The sequence below is a fragment of the Notolepis coatsorum genome (assembly GCF_963971535.1).
Source record: "Notolepis coatsorum genome assembly, chromosome: 2".
Classification (NCBI taxonomy): domain Eukaryota; kingdom Metazoa; phylum Chordata; class Actinopteri; order Aulopiformes; family Paralepididae; genus Notolepis; species Notolepis coatsorum.
The window spans coordinates 223,344,865-223,364,130 of record NC_140166.1 but is presented as its reverse complement, the minus strand read 5'-3'; the positions used below and the strand labels follow the sequence as shown (position 1 = coordinate 223,364,130).

The following is a 19,266-nucleotide window of genomic DNA, read 5'->3' as shown; positions in this document are numbered from 1 at the left end:
CCTCTGATCTCTGGCGAACTCCCCATTTGTTTTTGGTTCTTTGTTTGTCTGGTTGCTGTCTGTTGTTTATTTGGTTCTTTGGTCATTTGGCTGTTACTTTTGGTTCATTTGTTTTGGTTGCTTTTCTTTGCTTTTACACCTACACATTCATGCTGCACATACACTCATCCACACACTGCTGACACACTGATACTCATATATATTGGCTGACTGATAATAAATTCTTTGTTATTTCTTAAATTGTGCCTGTGTCTCCCTATTCTTGTTGCGAGCTTGAGCCAGTTCGTAACAATGGGGTAGAACACATAGTAGCTTACTACAAAAACCTAGGGGTCCGCAAGGACGACTTCAAGCTGGAAATGGTAACAACAGATGAGGTACTCAATAAACTGAGCGCGCTCCAACCTAACAAGGCCACTGGCCATGACAACATCCCCTCCAAATTCCTCAGAGACTCAGCAGCCGCCATCACCCCAATCATCACACACATAATAAACCTCTCCATAAAACAGGGACACGTCCCCAAGGACTTCAAAATTGCGAGGGTGACCCCTCTGCACAAAAAGGGCAGCAAATTAGACCCAGGCAACTACCGCCCTGTTTCTATTCTCACCTCCATCTCGAAAGTCATGGAAAAAATAGTCTACGAACAGGTCGAAAAGTACCTAGCGGAAAAAAATCTAATCTACGAATTCCAATCTGGCTTCAGAACATCCCACTCCACTGACACATGCCTTCTCTATTTGAATGACCACATCAAACAAGAGGTGGACGCAGGCAAATACTGCGGCATGGTCATGCTGGACCTACAAAAGGCCTTTGACACGGTCAATCACTCCATTCTGATTGACAAGCTAAAAGCAATTGGTTTTGATAGTCTATCAGTGAGCTGGATGCAATCCTACCTTGAGGGGAGGGAACAGATGGTGGAGGTAAACGGTACCCTACCCCCCCCCCCCCCCCCCTCACAGTGAGCTGTGGTGTTCCACAAGGAAGCATACTAGGACCGCTACTGTTCCTAATTTATGCAAATGACATGTCGTCAGCTTGTGACTGCAACTTGTTCCTGTTTGCGGACGACTCAGCCCTGCTGGTCTCTGACAAGAACAAGTTACAGGTTGAAAAAACCCTCAGCTCAGAACTAGGCAGAATCTGCATATGGCTCGCTGATAACAAACTATCATTACACCTGGGCAAAACAGAGTCCATTCTCTTCGGTTCAAATAACAAACTCAGCAAGACCGACGGCTTCTCAGTTACAGTGGGTGACAATATTGTCAGAAGGAAAGATGACATTACATACCTAGGGTCCATCCTAGAGGCAAATCTTTCCTGTGACAAAATGGCATCCAATGTAATAAAAAAAGTCAACCAACGAACTCGATTCTTGTACCGGATCTCCTCTCTGGTAAACAAGAACACCCTGAAGACTCTGGCAGGAGCACTCATTCAAGGGTACTACGACTATGGTTGCACCTCATGGTACCAAAGCACCTCAAAGGCGCTAAAAACAAGATTACAAACATCACAAAACAAACTGGTCAGACTACTACTTGACCTTACTCCTAGAACCCACCTCACCGACGACAGAGTACATCAACTTGCAATGGGCCTGGTCTACAAGATACACTATACGACTAAGGTACCCATGTACATGTCAAAATACTTCCCAAAGGTCAGTGAATACCACGACCACAACACCAGAGGAAGCTCAACAAATCATGTTAAACCCAGATTCGGCTCAAACAAGGGACTAAACATGTTTCGCAATTATGCCACATCAATGTGGAACGCCCTGCCTAAAGCTGTAAAGGACTGTGAATCCCTACCCACATTCAAAACCGCTCTAAAAGAGCACCTACGGGAGGCTGCAATTAGAAACTGGCCACCGTAAATGGCCAAACCCCCCCACCCCCTCCTAGTAGGCAGTCTCCTCACCACCGCATGTATATATTCTCTCCCCACCCACCCCCTCCTAATGTACAGTCTCCTCCCCATCATATGTATATTCTCTGTTAGGATCTATGGGTAACAGTACTGTATATTTGCATATCATATATGTCACAAATGTAACAGTACTATATACCTGTATGTCATGTATGTCCCTATGTCATAAATGTCATGATGTCATGTATGTTGTGTATGTCATAAATGTCACTATGAATTGAAAATGGGGGACCCTGATCATGTAAACATTCTGCAATCTGTTAAATAAAGTTTTCATTCATTCATTAATTCATTGTGTGTTATGTCGCTGATGCAGTTCAGTTTAGATTTGTGAAGATGAACAAGTCTCTCCTTCAGCTGATCGCCAGAGAGACCGGACCGTGATGATGTCATCATCAAGGGACAAGTCTCTCCTTCAGCTGAGCGCCAGAGAGACCGGACCGTGATGATGTCATCATCAAGGGACAAGTCTCTCCTTCAGCTGAGCGCCAGAGAGACCGGACCTGGTGATGATGTCATCATCAAGGGACAAGTCTCTCCTTCAGCTGAGCGCCAGAGAGACCGGACCTGGTGATGATGTCATCATCGAGGGACAAGTCTCTCCTCCAGCTGAGCGCCAGAGAGACCGGACCTGGTGATGATGTCATCATCAAGGGACAAGTCTCTCCTTCAGCTGAGCGCCAGAGAGACCGGCCCCGGTGATGATGTCATCAAGAGACAAACCCTGGAGCAGCTCACCAGGCCGTTTGGAATATTTTTAACGCCCATTTTTACACTTATTACTGTACATTGTACTATATATTATTACTGTACATTTCTGTATATTTTTGGCTGTATAGTTTATATTTAAGATTTTAGAATGTATATATACATACCAGAATGTATATCCTGGACCGTATTTTATTTGATTCTTTATTCTATTTTATTCTTATTTTTAATATTATTATATTCTTCTTATTCTTATTTTAGTCCTGTTGACCTAAATGTTTATTGTTCAATGTGAGCGATCTGTAGTACCGAATTTCCCTCTGTATTAATAAAGGATTTCTATTCTATTCTTCCTCCATGTTGGAAGAAACAACAGTTGCTATGTGTTGATATGTGAGAAATATATCAACAGAAATATAATCAAGTTGTTTTATTACTGGATCTTGTACACAAGTCAGAGTGTAACAGTAATATTGTGCTTTTCCAGCGTTTCACCTACTCTACCACTGCACAGATGGTCTCAGGCAGCCATGTTGGAAGAACAAACATTCCGTGCAAGGCCTCTTCTTATCAGATTAAATTAGATTCAAATACATTGTCATCGTACAGCACAAGTACAATATGTGTAGAGACAGATCCTGGACCTGCTCCATAGACACTGAGTAGTGGAACAACTCCTAGGCCACTATGACGGTAACCATGGTGATTTAACTTCTAGGACACTGACAGTAAACATGGTGATTTAACTTCTAGGTCACTATGACGTAACCATGGTGATTTAACTCCTAGGTCACTATGACAGTAACCATGGTGATTTAACTTCTAGGACACTATGACAGTAACCATGGTGATTTAACTTCTAGGTCACTATGACAGTAACCATGGTGATTTAACTCCTAGGTCACTATGACAGTAACCATGGTGATTTAACTCCTAGGTCACTATGACAGTAACCATGGTGATTTAACTCCTAGGTCACTATGACAGTAACCATGGTGATTTAACTTCTAGGACACTATGACAGTAACCATGGTGATTTAACTTCTAGGTCACTATGACAGTAACCATGGTGATTTAACTCCTAGGTCACTATGACAGTAACCATGGTGATTTAACTTCTAGGACACTATGACAGTAACCATGGTGATTTAACTCCTAGGTCACTATGACAGTAACCACGGTGATTTAACTTCTAGGTCACTATGACAGTAACCATGGTGATTTAACTCCTAGGTCACTATGACAGTAACCATGGTGATTTAACTCCTAGGTCACTATGACAGTAACCATGGTGATTTAACTTCTAGGTCACTATGACAGTAACCATGGTGATTTAACTTCTAGGACACTATGACAGTAACCATGGTGATTTAACTTCTAGGTCACTATGACAGTAACCATGGTGATTTAACTTCTAGGTCACTATGACAGTAACCATGGTGATTCAACTCCTAGGACACCTAACCCTTTGTCGTGTGGCAGTGAAATGGTTAACCTTCTGTATTGTCGCAGTGGAAGGGTTAACCCTTTGGTAGTGTGGTAGTGAAAGGGTTAATTAAATACAACTAATTTGGATGTAATGGCTCAAACTAAAATTGTATGTTTGATTTGATTTGATTGAAGTTTATTTCAAATATGCAACATAACAAACAAACATCAAGTAGGCCTACATATATAGCCTTAAGCCGTTCAAATAATAAATATATATAAAAATAACAAAGAACAAACAAAAAAGTCAAACTAAATTTTTTTCCCTTTCATTTACATATTTGAAGTCGCCCCCGAAATTGATCGTCAAATTGGACCGACTTCAAAAAGTGCCAGTTGATGACATCACACATTCAAGTGTTGATACTTAGGATTCCAGCTCATAGGAAGACGGTCGTCTGTGTTTATAGATAATGATGGACCGTTTGAATAGCTCAGAGGGAGTTTTAGTTTTATGAGCGTTTAACTTCTCTAGCCAAAGGTTTAGTTACCGTTCCATGTGGGGGTAGGGTTAGGTTCAGGTTAGGGTTGGGTTTATGTTAAGGTTAAGATATTCCTTTATTGATCCCCTTGGGGAACTTCAGGCATCATAGCAACATGGGGAGGGGGGGTACAGGTAGTAGAAGACATACAGGCCACAGAATTATAGTACAGTGGAGGGGCGACAGTGGCTCGGAGGGTAGAGCAGTCATCTGGCAATCCGGAGGTTCCCGGTTCGATTCCCAAGACACTTAACCCCTTGTTGTTCCCGATGAGCAGGTTGGCACCTTGCATGGTCGCCTCCGCCGTCAGTGTGTGAATGTGTGAGTGAATGGGTAAAAATGTGAGTAACAAATTGTAAAGCGCTTTCGATAAAAGCGCTATATAAAAAAGCAGCCATTTACCATTTACCAAGTACACATTAAAATAGAATAAAAAGGCAGTGTATGTGTAAACCCCCAGGGTTACAGAATTAATGTAAGTCTATGTAGTGTGTGTGTGTGTGTGTGTGGAAACGCCTATGGATGACAGTGTCTTCTCAGAAAAGCATCATCACAACATTTCCCATACATACAGATACAGTACTGTCAGTCAGGTTTACAATTTTTCTTTGTGTTAAAATAACGAAACTCGCTGAACACCGCCACCTGGCGGCCACCACGCCGCGCTGCACCCCGCCACTCACCCTCACTGGCTGCATGTCTTTATGACGGGGGTTTCCTGGGCGGAAGTAAAGCAGAGGGGGGTTTCCAAGCCCTCACACATCAACAGCGGCGCTGCTCTGCTCTCGAACCCGCGGTTCTGTTCCCCCTCTCTGGACTCTCACGCCATTCCAGCGGTATTTTGGAATGTTAACCGTGATGGCGGCGGGCCGTGGCGTGAAGAAGGTGTGTGTTTCTTTCACCGGCGGACGGGACTCGCCCGGTGTTCGGTGTTTTAGCTGAAGCCCCCCCAACACCACCTCTCTGCTCCTCCAGACCCCCAGACACTGGTCTCTCTCTGGAACACCAGCCTGGCAGTGGCCCTCCGGTCCCATCTGATTCATGTGAGTACAGTCTGAGATATATGTTGTTCCACTGTAGCTAAACACTATCATATCCTACTGATTCATGTGAGTAGAGGCTGAGATATTGTTCCACTGTAGCTAAACACTATCATATCCTACTGATTCATGTGAGTAGAGGCTGAGATATTGTTCCACTGTAGCTAAACACTATCATATCCTACTGATTCATGTGAGTAGAGTCTGAGATATGTTGTTACACTGTAGCTAAACACTATCATATCCTACTGATTCACGTGAGTAGAGTCTGAATGAATGAATGAATGAAAACTTTATTTAACAGATTGCAGAATGGGTACAATACAGTACGGCTCAATACATACAATTGTTAAGGGGATGCAGACCTGAGAAAGACGTTTGTCTTGTTTCCATCAGGGTCCCCCATTTTCAATTCATATAGACATATATGACATACATGACATACAGATAGTCAGTACTGCTACATCTATACATTTATGACATACCAGATTTGCAAATACAGTACTGTTTGTGATACAGAAGGAGTCAAGAAAAGGGAGTATATACATTTGACGTAGAAACTGTACATTGGAGGTTGGGTGGGGGGGGTTGGGTACATTGGGATATTGACAACCATACTGGGTAATTTACATTGGAGGTGGTTGGGGGGGGGGGGGGGGCGGGGGGCACACTGTATAAACAAGTAACACTGTACATTGAGGGGGGGGGGGGAGGAGACACTGTACAAACAAACACAATTGTACATTGAACTATTGACAAAACCATACTAGGTAAATGACTGTACATTGGAGGGGGTTGGAATGATTGGGTTAGGATATTTACAGGGGCCAGTGTTGAATTGCAGTCTCCCGTAGGTGTCCCTTGAGAGAGGTTTTGAAAGTGGGTAGTGATCCACATTCCTTTACAGCTTTGGGTAGGGCGTTCCACATTGATGTGGCATAATTGCGAAACGTGTTTAGTCCCTTATTTGAGCCGAATCTGGGTTTGACATGTCTGAGATATTGTTCCACTGTAGCTAAACACTATCATATCCTACTGATTCATGTACAGTCTGAGATATTGTTCCACTGTAGCTAAACACTATCATATCCTACTGATTCATGTGAGTAGAGTGTCTGAGATATTGTTCCACTGTAGCTAAACACTATCATATCCTACTGATTCATGTGAGTAGAGTCTGAGATATTGTTCCACTGTAGCTAAACACTATCATATCCTACTGATTCATGTGAGTAGATTCTGAGATATTGTTCCACTGTAGCTAAACACCATCATATCTTACTGATTCATGTGAGTACAGTCTGAGATATTGTTCCACTGTAGCTAAACACTATCATATCCTACTGATTCATGTGAGTAGAGTCTGAGATATGTTGTTACACTGTAGCTAAACACCATCATATCCTACTGATTCATGTGAGTAGATTCTGAGATATTGTTCCACTGTAGCTAAACACTATCATATCCTACTGATTCATGTGAGTAGAGTCTGAGATATGTTGTTCCACTGTAGCTAAACACGATCCTACTGATTCATGTGAGTAGAGGCTGAGATATTGTTCCACTGTAGCTAAACACTACATATCCTACTGATTCATGTGAGTACAGGCTGAGATATTGTTCCACTGTAGCTAAACACTATCATATCCTACTGATTCATGTGAGTAGAGTCTGAGATATTGTTTCACTGTAGCTAAACACCATCATATCCTACTGATTCATGTGAGTACAGTCTGAGAGATATGTTGTTACACTGTAGCTAAACACTATCATATCCTACTGATTCATGTGAGTACAGTCTGAGATATTGTTCCACTGTAGCTAAACACTATCATATCCTACTGATTCATGTGAGTAGAGTCTGAGATATTGTTCCACTGTAGCTAAACACTATCATATCCTACTGATTCATGTGAGTAGAGTCTGAGATATTGTTCCACTGTAGCTAAACACTATCATATCCTACTGATTCATGTGAGTAGAAGATATTGTTCCACTGTAGCTAAACACTATCATATCCTACTGATTCATGTGAGTAGAGTCTGAGATATTGTTCCACTGTAGCTAAACACTATCATATCCTACTGATTCAGGTGAGTAGAGTCTGAGATATGATATATGCTGCCTGTTATTATTACACTGTGTAGCTAAACACTATCATACTGATTCATGTGAGTCTGAGATATGATGCCTGTTATTGTTACAGTGTAGTAAACACTATCATACTGATTCATGTGAGTCTGAGATATGATGCCTGTTATTATTACAGTGTAGCTAAACACATATCATACTGATTCATGTGAGTCTGAGATATGATGCCTGTTATTATTACAGTGTAGCTAAACACTATCATACTGATTCATGTGAGTCTGAGATATGATGCCTTTTTTACAGTGTAGCTAAACACTACCATACTGATTAGGGATGCCCCGATCAAGTTTTTTTGCCACCGATCATCTATGAGCCATATCGGCCGATACACGGCCGATACTAGGGGTGTAACGGTGGTACACAAAAACCACGGTTCGGTACGTACCTCGGTTTTGAAGTCACGGTTCGGTACGGGTTTTCGGTACAGTGGGGGAAAGTTTGGCTTTCCATGTTCCACTCAGGGTGATGTATTGTAGTGTGCAGTGCACTAACTAATTGTACTTGTAGGGCTGTCAACGAATATTCTATATTGAAATTAATAATCGACTTGTAAAGAAAAAAAAAGAAAAAATAATAATAATATTAGATTGTGGAAAAAAACAGCCCCCGGTGGGCGGTTAACATACCGTTGTATTCGTTCGGTACACAGCCGTTCGGTACGGTACGGTACACACTGAAACGTGTACCTTTACCCCCGCTAGCTGATACCGATCGTTTTTGGTTTTGTTATAGCAGCTGGCAGTATTATACTGTAGGTCTAACACAGGCATTCTCAAAGTCCGGACTCCGGTCGAGATCCGGACCGAACCACAACTGTCTCTCTCTGGACTCTGAGCAAATGATACTTTTCATATTTATCTGTATTATCTGTATTATCTGCGAGACATCGCCACAACGCAACAAGTCAATATTATCCGCTATCTCAACTGCAAGCTGAGTCTCTGTCTGCATGTTCGACTGCTCCACTGTCTGTGTGTGTGTCTGTCTACTCTGCTTTGGTCCAATCACATTCCCCCACCCACAGTCTGCGAATCAGAGGCCGAGTAGGGCGGGTCTTCACGGCATGCTTGTTGTCTCTCAGCGACCTGGGGGCGTCTATTCGAATCCCAACCGGTTCATGCTTCCGCGTTTGCGTTTTGCGCTCTGATTGGCCACTGACCTACGCTAGTTTTGTCCCCCCCCCCGTATGAGCGTAGAAATAATGCGTGGACACTTTGAAATGGGTATCACAGTAGTAAGTCCTACTGTAGAACATGACATATTAGCATGACATCTGATTTATTAATGCCAATACTAAAGATTAGGGACAAACGCAGTTGGCACAAGTGTAAATCATGGATTAGTCACTCAGTTTAAACATCAGACTTAGTTCACCTCGTTCGTCTGCTGCCTGTGGATCCTATGGTCACAAGTTCAAATCACTCTTGGTTCAAGTTCTTATTTTTTTTTACGTTTAATTAATTTATCCACTCTGGTTGGATGGTGTGTATGTATGTATATGTATGTATTGTGCTGTATAATGACAATACATTTGAATCGAATCTCATTTTGAAATCGCTACCTGTTGAGTGGATCACCATGGTGCAATGCAATCACCTCCGAAGCTAAATTAAATAAAATTAATTAAACGTAAAAAAAATAAAAACTTGAACCAAGAGTGATTTGAACTTGTGACCATAGGATCCACAGGCAGCAGACGAACGAGGTGAACTAAGTCTGATGTTTAAACTGAGTGACTAATCCATGATTTACACTTGTGCCAACTGCGTTTGTCCCTAATCTTTAGTATTGGCATTAATAAATCAGATGTCATGCTAATATGTCATGTTCTACAGTAGGACTTACTACTGTGATACCCATTTCAAAGTGTCCACGCATTATTTCTACGCTCATACCGGGGGGGGGGGGGGGGGGTCAGTGGCCAATCAGAGCGCAAAACGCGAACGCGGAAGCATGAACCGGTTGGGATTCGAATAGACGCGACCTGGGGCAGTGTAGCGTATGGGTTAGCGGGGCTCCGCTGTCTCCACTACACGCTCTCTCTCTCATGCTCGCTCGCACACACACACACGCTCTCTCTCTCACGCTCGCTCGCACACACACACACACGCTCTCTCTCTCACGCTCGCACACACACACACACACGCTCTCTCTCTCACACACACACACACGCTCTCTCTCTCACGCTCGCTCGCACACACACACACACACGCACACACACACACTCTCTCTCACACGCTCGCACACACACACACGCTCTCTCTCACGCTCGCACACACACTCTCTCTCTCACGCTCGCACACACACACACGCTCTCTCTCACGCTCGCACACACACACACACACACTCTCTCTCACGCTCGCACACACACACTCTCTCTCACGCTCGCACACACACACACGCTCTCTCTCACGCTCGCACACACACACACACACACACTCTCTCTCTCACGCTCGCACACACACGCTCTCTCTTTCACGCGAGCTCGCACACACACACACACACACTCGCTCTCTCTCACGCTCACACACACACACACTCTCTCTCTCACGCTCGCACACACACACACTCTCTCTCACGCTCGTACACACACACACACACACACACACACACACTCTCTCATGCACACACACTCTCTCACACACACTCGCTCTCTCACGCTCACACACACACACACGCTCTCTCTCACGCTCGCACACACACTCTCTCTCTCACGCTCACACACACACACACACTCTCTCTCTCACGCTCGCACACACACACACTCTCTCTCTCACGCTCGCACACACACACACACACACACTCTCTCTCACGCTCGCACACACACACACACACACTCTCTCTCTCTCACGCTCACACACACACACACTCTCTCTCACACACACACTCTCTCTCACGCTCGCACACACTCTCTCTCTCTCACACACACACACACACACACTCTCTCTCACGCTCGCACACACACACACTCTCTCTCACACACTCGCTCTCTCATGCAACTCATTCCAACTCCACTGAGAATTGGATCATGTTTTTCGCGCCATCGATCGGTTTTCGCAATCTGCGACTAGAAAGCATTATGGTAATTGCCCAATCTCATATTTATACTGAATATCGGCCGATACCGATCGCTGGCCGATCGATCGGGGCATCCCTAATAATACTGATTCATGTGAGTATAGTCTGAGATATGATGCCTGTTGTTTCACTGTAAGCTAAACACTATCATACTCTGTTGTGGGGTCAAATCCGAGATGTGTGTGTAATGTGTATGTGTGTGGTTGTTGGATAACAGAATGTAATGGCAACATGTTGAAAGAGCCAAATGTGTGTGTGTGTGTTTGTGAGAGAGAGAGGGAGAGAGAGAGTGTGTGTATGGGGAACAGGAGAAGAGGGGTTTGAATTAGGCAAGGGATGAGGTAATCTCAGACACCCATTGTGGTGATGCTTGTAGCTGCTGCATTGGCTAGCTAATATATAGTGACACACACGCACACGCGCACACAGACACCGAGCAGACACGACAAAAGCCAGTCACATTGACATCTATACGTTGCAGTTAAAGTAGCTTGAAGAATGAGCGTTTGTTCAACAAAATGACAATGCGTGCAGCAATAACAACAAGGCGGACAGTAATAGACCCGGTGAAACGAGGCAGACAGGCAGACAGACAGATGCGTTCATTATTCGCTACAGTTGAAATAGCGCCGACGCTTCAGCAGCTTTTAAAAGCATCCTGGAAGGACGAGCTGTTTCAATAGCAACCCAGCGGGATAGATGGAGCGAGACAAAGACAGACAGCCTGGAAATATACCGGCTAACATTAGAAGAAGCCTGACGTTACAGTACAGCTCATCGGTTGGGAAGGGAAATGTACCGGTATGCTCCTCCTTCTGCACAAACTCCCCCCCCCCTGTAAAGTCTTAACAAGGGAGATATATTTAGTTAATTTATGCAAACGAGTAGTAGGGGGTGCGATGCCTCCATCCTTTTTAACTTGGATGTATAGAATAGAATATAATAGAAATACTTTAATTATCCCGAGAGAAATTTGACACTACAAATCGCTCACAGTAAACATTTAGACGAAACAAAGTCACGAATAAGAATAACAAAACAAAATGGCCTAAGAATAAGAATAGAATAGGCCTAAGAATAAGATAATAATGATAGAGTACTGAGTGACCGGGATTCACATTTCGTATGTTATGTATATACATTCTAGTATAAAATATACAGTAAAAATTAGGGATGCTCGATATTGGCTTTTTTACCGATACCGATATTCCGATATTGTCCAACTCTTAATTTCCGATACCGATATCAACCGATATCAACCGATACCGATATATGCAGGGTTTCCCCGTCCAAAAAACTGAATAATTTCAGGTAACTAATAATTTCACTGGATATATATATATAACAAATATTGTTATTGTTTTTTATTTTTTTTAAACCGATACCGATATTTTCCGATATCACATTTTACTGCCGATATCGGCCGATAATATCGGTCGGCCGATAATATCGGACATCCCTAGTAAAAATATACAGAAGTCTTCAGTAAGTGTAATATTGAACAGTGTTGTTTCAAAAGTAAGAGTCCAGGAAGGTAGTACTGTCACCCTGTGCTCAGTGATGCAGTGTAAAGTCTGATGGCTGTCGGAATGAAGGACTTCCTGTACCGTTGACTAGTGCTACATTTAGGGAGTACAGTGCTACAGTTACCCGTCGGTAGTGTGATAGTAAATGGTTAACCTTCTGTAGTGTGGCAGTGAAAGGGTTAACGAAAACATGACGTGCTGCCGTGTTTGATTCAACCTTTTGCGTTACAGTGTTCGACTAGAGAACCCATATTGTACAACAGTAGGTGGTCCTATGACACAATTGAGCTTATGACGAAACATTATTTCATTCAACTCCCTGATTTTAATGCATTTGAATGTTTAACAATAACCAGTATTGGAATGTTGACCGTTGTTGGCTGATGCCTTTGTACAGTGGCCCTGGGTGCCTTGCTGATAAATAAAATGTTTATTGTTAACTTATCACCATCATCATTATTATGAATATATGCCAGCATCTAATATTGTATGGGAACATATTGTGGGTGTTCAGTGTTTTATTGGTCCAGGCTTCAGTATCAGGACAATAGGGGAGAAGAGATGCTTTAGAAGCATGTTGTCATGTGTTTGCAACCTATATGTTGTATGTCTGTGTGTCTCTGTCTGTCTGTCTATCTGCCTACCTGGCTTTCTGCCTGCCTGTCTGTCTGTCTGTCTGTCTGCCTGCCTGTCTGTCTGTCTGTCTGCTTGTATGTCTGTCTGTCTGTCTGTCTGTCTGTCTGTCTGTCTGTCTGTCTGTCTGTCTGTCTGTCTGTCTTAGTCTGACTGCCTGTCTGTGTCTTGTCTGTTTGCCTGCTACTCTGTCTGTCTGTGTCTTATTTGTCTGCCTGTCTGTCTGTCTGTCTGCCTGTCTGTCTGTCTGTCTGTCTGTCTGTCTGTTGTTGTTGTCCTGGTGAGTCTCATGTGGATGGACATTAATAACATGATATATTAATGTATATATTAATGTATATATATATATATATATATATATATATAGTTATTGTGTGATGATGTAACTATTGGTTGAACTGCAGGTCTGGTCTACAGAGAAACCTTTAATTTCTCCATATAAGTGTCTAGTCTGACTTGCTGTTTGTCAAACCCAGGGTCGGGGGGCCCAGTGTTGGTCTGTGTGAAGCTGCCGAGCGGGTCCTGGACAAGTTAGCAGCAGACAGCCAGACACTAGCTGGGTCATCTTCTAGTTCTAGTGTCTGGTTGGGGGCTGTTTACCTTACTGAACGACTAGCCTCATCAGATATAGAATGAAATAGAACATTTATGAATATTAGGGGTGTAAGTAACTGTACACAAAAACCACGGTTCGGTACGTACCTCGGTTTTTAAGTCACGGTTCGGTGCAGGTTTTCGGTACAGTGGGGGAACGTTTGGCTTTCCATGTTCCACTCAGGGGTGAGGTAGTGTGCAGTTACTAATTGTACTTATTACATGGCGTTTTAACATTCGCTGAAATGCTTGATTGTGATTGGTCAATAGCCCCTGACAGCTGTGAATTATTTTTCGATAACCACCGGTGATTATTGTTTTTTGCAGCTGGAGTAATCAAGCCCCTACTGACACACACTGTTTCAGTGCAATTAGACACACCTGCCGGCTGCAGGCGATAATAATAATCACTTTATTTGGGCTGACAGAGCCACAGAACAACTGCGTCTGCATTGTCGATTTTGTAAAATGAATTAGGTATATTGTTAGTAAGTTAGCCATGTAATAAGCAGGATAATGTATAGCTAATACTCGGTCATCATCGCAAAATAATTGACCTTCACTGACGTTTAAAACACCTCGCCGAGGCGGCTCTGTATTTTAAAATCCGTGTCGGTCAATTATTTTGCGACAATGACCTCGTAGCTATACATTATCCCTTACTTGTAGGGCTGTCGACGAATATTCTATATTGAAATTAATAATCGACTTGTTAAAAAAAAAAAAAAAAAAAAAAAAATTATATTAGATTGTGAAAAAACACATCGCCGCTAGTTGTATTCGTTCGGTACACAGCCGTTCGGTACGGTACGGTACACACTGAAACGGTTCGGTACGGATATGTGTACCTTTACACCCCAATCAGATATCGAATGAAATAAAATCTTTATGAATATTAATAATATATTATTATATTATTAATATCTCCTCACCACCTCAAGTTCTTATCAGAATGTTGAAGAAATTCCGGTCGACTGCCCCCCCCCCCCCCCCCCCCCCCCACGACGAAGAACAATCCTGTGTTAGTTTTAGTGCGTCAGACGCAGCTTCTAGAAGAGGGGGGTGGGGGTTAAACACATGTCACATTGCTTGTGTGTAAAGTATCCACAGTGACGCATTTAACTGGTGAGTTACAGTAAGTCTTTTATAACCAGACGAGCACTTTCATTTTCATTAATAACTAAACACTGACGCTGTTCTCTCTCCTCTGTAAAGTCCCTTCTGTCATACGATTAAACGCTTCCGTTCCTCTGCTGACCAATCACTGATGGTGATAAGAGCTGTTACTACTCATCACCAAGCTATAGGCTAAGGGGGTAGGGATTAGGGATCAATAAGCTTAGCTCAAGTTCAAGTTCAAGTTCAAGTTCTTTAATAGTTGTCATACAGAAGTACAGAATACTTTCATACAAAATGCTTCTTACTGTTACGCTCCAGAGACTGTGCTAGACAAGATAGTATCAAATAACATAATAACATAATATAGCATGAATTTAGAAGAAGAAAATGAGGTCACAGTGTTCGGTATAGACATATGTACAATGTTCTGAGTTACCATATAATATACAATACACAATACTATGCAGTGTACTAATGTACAGTACTATCTAGTGCAAAGCAGAAATGGGATGAGGTACAATTTTAGGTACAATTTACAGTAAGGTGTACGAGTTGTAGTGCAATCCTTCATCCATAAATATAAAGTGTGGGGAGTGGGTGCTACAGTGTGTTTGTTTAAAGTGGGTGTGTGCTATAAGTGTGTGGAGTGGGTGCTACAGTGTGTTTGTTTAAAGTGAGTGTGTGCGTGTGGATGTGTGTGCTATGTGCGTTTGGTGGTTGTTGTTGTGTAGTGTTCATTCATTGTTCGTTTAGCAGCCTGATGGCCTGGGGATAGAAGCTTCTTTTGAGTCTTTCTGTGCTCGCCTTGAGACTCCTGTATCGCTTGCCTGACCGCAGCAGTTCAAAGAGGCAGTTGTTCGGGTGACTGGAGTCTTTAATGATTCTCTTAGCCTTGCCCTTGCAACGCTTGTAGTAAATGTTCTGGAGGGTGGGGAGCCCCCCTCCAATTGTGCGTTCGGCTGAACGTGTCACTCTTTGTAGTCTGCTTTGGTCTTGTGCAGTGCTATTCCCAAACCAGGAGGTGATGTTGCCGGTCAAGATGCTCTCTATTGTACATGAGTAGAAGTTCTTAAGGATCTTCTGGCTGACTTGGAACTTCCTTAGGCGCCTGAGGAAGTAGAGGCGTTGTCGTGCCTTCTTCACAACACTGTTAATGTGTGTGGTCCATGTCAAGTCCTCGGATATGTAGGCTCCGAGGTACTTAAAGCTGTTGACTCTCTCAACCGGTGCCCCGTCGATGCTGAGGGGGCTGTAGTCCTTGACCCCCGACCTCCTGAAGTCCACAATCATCTCCTTTGTTTTGCTGACGTTCAGGGAGAGGCTGTTTTCCTGGCACCATCCCGCCAGGACCTTGACCTCTTCCAGGTAGGCCCTCTCGTCGTTGGCAGAGATCAGGCCCACCACCACTGTGTCGTCAGCAAATTTGACGATTGTATTGCTACTCCGCTGAGCCACACAGTCGTGTGTGTACAGGGAGTAGAGGAGGGGACTCAGAACACAGCCCTGGGGGGCCCCTATGTTGAGGGTGATGGATGAGGAGGTGCAGTTGCCTGCTCTCACCACCTGGGGTCTGCCAGTCAGGAAGTCCAAGACCCACTGGCAGAGGTCATAGCCCAAGCCCAGGTCCCTGAGCTTGGCTATGAGTATGGAGGGGACTATGGTATTGAATGCCGAGCTGTAGTCGATGAATAGCATTCTCACATAGTTCCCCTGCCTCTTGTCCAGGTGTGATGCTGCTGTGTGCAGCACATGGGATATGGCGTCCTCCGTGGACCTGTTGGGGCGGTATGCAAATTGCAGGGGGTCCATGTTGATGGGGAGGGAGGAGCAGATGTAGCCCTTTACTAGCTTCTCGAAGCACTTCATGGCTATGGAGGTGAGAGCTACAGGGCGGTAGTCGTTGAGGCAAGCAGGCTTGGATTTTTTGGGTACAGGGATAATAGTGGACTTCTTCAGGCAGGTGGGGATGACAGCCTGTTCTAAGGACAGGTTAAATATGTCAGTGAATACTGGGGCCAGTTGGTCGGCACAGACTTTTAGGACGCGGCCGGGGATGCCGTCTGGACCTGCTGCCTTCCTGATATTCACTTTTTTAAAGGTCCGCCTCACCTCATGCTCTGTTACCCTGAACACTGCGCCTCCATCAGCAGCCGACCCCCCCCCCCCCCAGTGCCGAGGCTTGTGAGCTGGTGTTGTTATTACCAGCATCAAACCTCGCATAGAAGGTATTGAGGTCATTTGCTAAGGAGATGTCACTGTTCAGTTTGAGGGAGGCGCCTTTGTAGTCTGTCATCGTTTTGAGCCCCTGCCACATAGCTCTAGAGTCAGCTTGTTCAAACTGGAGTTCAATTTTATCCCTGTAGCGTCGTTTGGCCTCTGACACTGTCCTCCTTACGTTGTATCGCGCCACCTTGTGGTCATTCATGTTGCCTGCCTCTAGGCCGTCGTTGTATGCTTTGGTGCGCTCTCTCAGAGCTTCACGGACGGATTTGTCTACCCAGGGTTTTTGATTTGGGTAAACTTTCATTTTGGTAGTGGGGATTGTTTCTTTCACCCTAGTACAAACATAGTCCAGCACTGTCTCCGTGTAGGCATTAATGTTATCTGTGTCGCAAAACACATTCCAGTCTGTGTTGTGAAACACTGACCGGATCGTATCCTCTGACGTCACATCCCATTTCTGCACCTCTCGCGAGACTACGGGAGTACTTTTAATTCTCTGTCTGTACTTTGGTGAAAGAAAAATGGATGCGTGATCTGACTTACCGAAGCCACTATCAGAATGAGCCTTGTAGCCACCTTTAAATTGCGTGTAACAGTGATCTAGGATGTTACCGCCTCTGGTGTTGCAAGTCACATGCTGATAGAAGTCAGGCAATACCTTTCTCAGATTGGCGCTGTTGAAATCTCCCAGAACTAAAATGGCGGCGTTAACATTCGCCTCTTGGATTCTATTTACCTCGTCGTGTAGTCTGGAGAGCGCAACCTTGTTGCTGGCTTGCGGTGGAATATACACTCCGACCAGGACGATCGTCGTTAACTCCCTCGGGAGGAAGAAAGGACGACACTTGATGGTTATATATTCCAGTTCTGGGGAGCAGTGGTTGGATAATTCCTTCACGTTAGTTGGGTCACTCCAATTTTTGTTAAACATGAAGGCAATACCTCCTCCACGTTGTTTACCGGACTCTGCTGATCTGTCCTTGCGGTGGATAAAGAAGTGATCAGCCGGTTGAATTGCGTGGTCTGGGACGTCCGGCGTCAACCACGTCTCGGTGAAGCAGAGGACGTTGCAGTCCCTAACGTCTCTTTGATATTGAATCCTTGCTCGGATGTCATCCAGTTTATTGTCAATTGATTGTACATTGGCTAGTAATATACTGGGCAGTGGTGTACGGTGGCGTCTGGATCTCAGCCTGTTACGGATCCCAGCCCTCTTCCCTCGCCGTCTGGTTCCTCTGTTCCTGGGGTCTAGGAACAAAGGATCTGGTCCTGATCTCCGGAGAATTTCTTCAGGCCATTGATGCGGTTCGGAAAGCTGATCCAGTGAGTAATCCAGTTGGTAAGTTTCCCGTAATCCAATGTCTATGAGTGACTGACGGTCATATACATTAAATGCACCAACAGTTGGTACGAACAAAACTCTAAAAACTATAAATATTAACAAAAGTAAACACAGTCTCGACGGAGCAAACAGAGAGGCAGCCGGTCGGAGCAGCGCCATCATCAGTAGCTTCCCTCTACTCCTTTTTTTAATATGTCAACTAGCTACGTACATTGCTCTTGACTTTTTGTTTATAATTTCTTTTTCATTCTGATTATTCTGTTTGACAAAGCTTGATATTACGATTTATTTAGAGGAATGTAAAGAATACATGTTTAAAAATTTACTTTTTCATTCATTCATTCATTCATTCATTCATTCATTCATTCATTCATTCATTCATTCATTCATTCATTCAAGCCATATCTCAGGTACTGTACTCACCACTAAGCTATATCTCAGGTACTCACCACTAAGCCATATCTCAGGTAGGGATGGGTACCTTTCACATTTGAATCGATACCGGTACCTTTTTTGGTACTTTAGTCTCAAGACATTTTATTTACCTACCTCAGTCGTGAAAAAAAATATCCAAACTTAAAATAACTACAATTTCGACCGTTTTGCGGCTTGCCATTGCTCCGACTGCTTTGTTGTTGAATCAAGTCAAATCCTAGGTAAGCATATATTGTAAATAATATAATAAATTTTTTTTTTGGTTTCTCACTTGAATCGATACTTGGTAGTACCGACATGTTTCGGTTCGGTACCTCGAAAGTACCGAATTCGGTACCCATCCCTAATCTCAGGTACTAATCACTAAGCTATATCTCAGGTATTCATGGGGCGACAGTGGTTCGGGAGGTAGAGCAGTCGTCTGGCATTCCGGAGGTTCCCGGTTCGATTCCCGGGCAGCGTGTCGATGTGTCCTTGAGCAAGACACTTAACCCCTAATT

At 43.8% G+C, this 19,266-nt stretch overlaps 1 protein-coding gene across 2 annotated transcripts in view; it reads left to right on the top strand.

The window, feature by feature from the left end:
- The first annotated feature begins 5,415 nt into the window (after positions 1-5,415).
- Positions 5,416-19,266, top strand: part of traf3 (TNF receptor-associated factor 3) — a 92,037-nt gene continuing 78,186 nt past the window's right edge. For both annotated transcript variants that reach the window (XM_084307388.1, XM_084307387.1), the window contains exon 1: positions 5,416-5,668. The gene's annotated coding sequence lies outside the window, so the exon portion shown is untranslated. The remainder of the gene's footprint in view (positions 5,669-19,266) is intronic.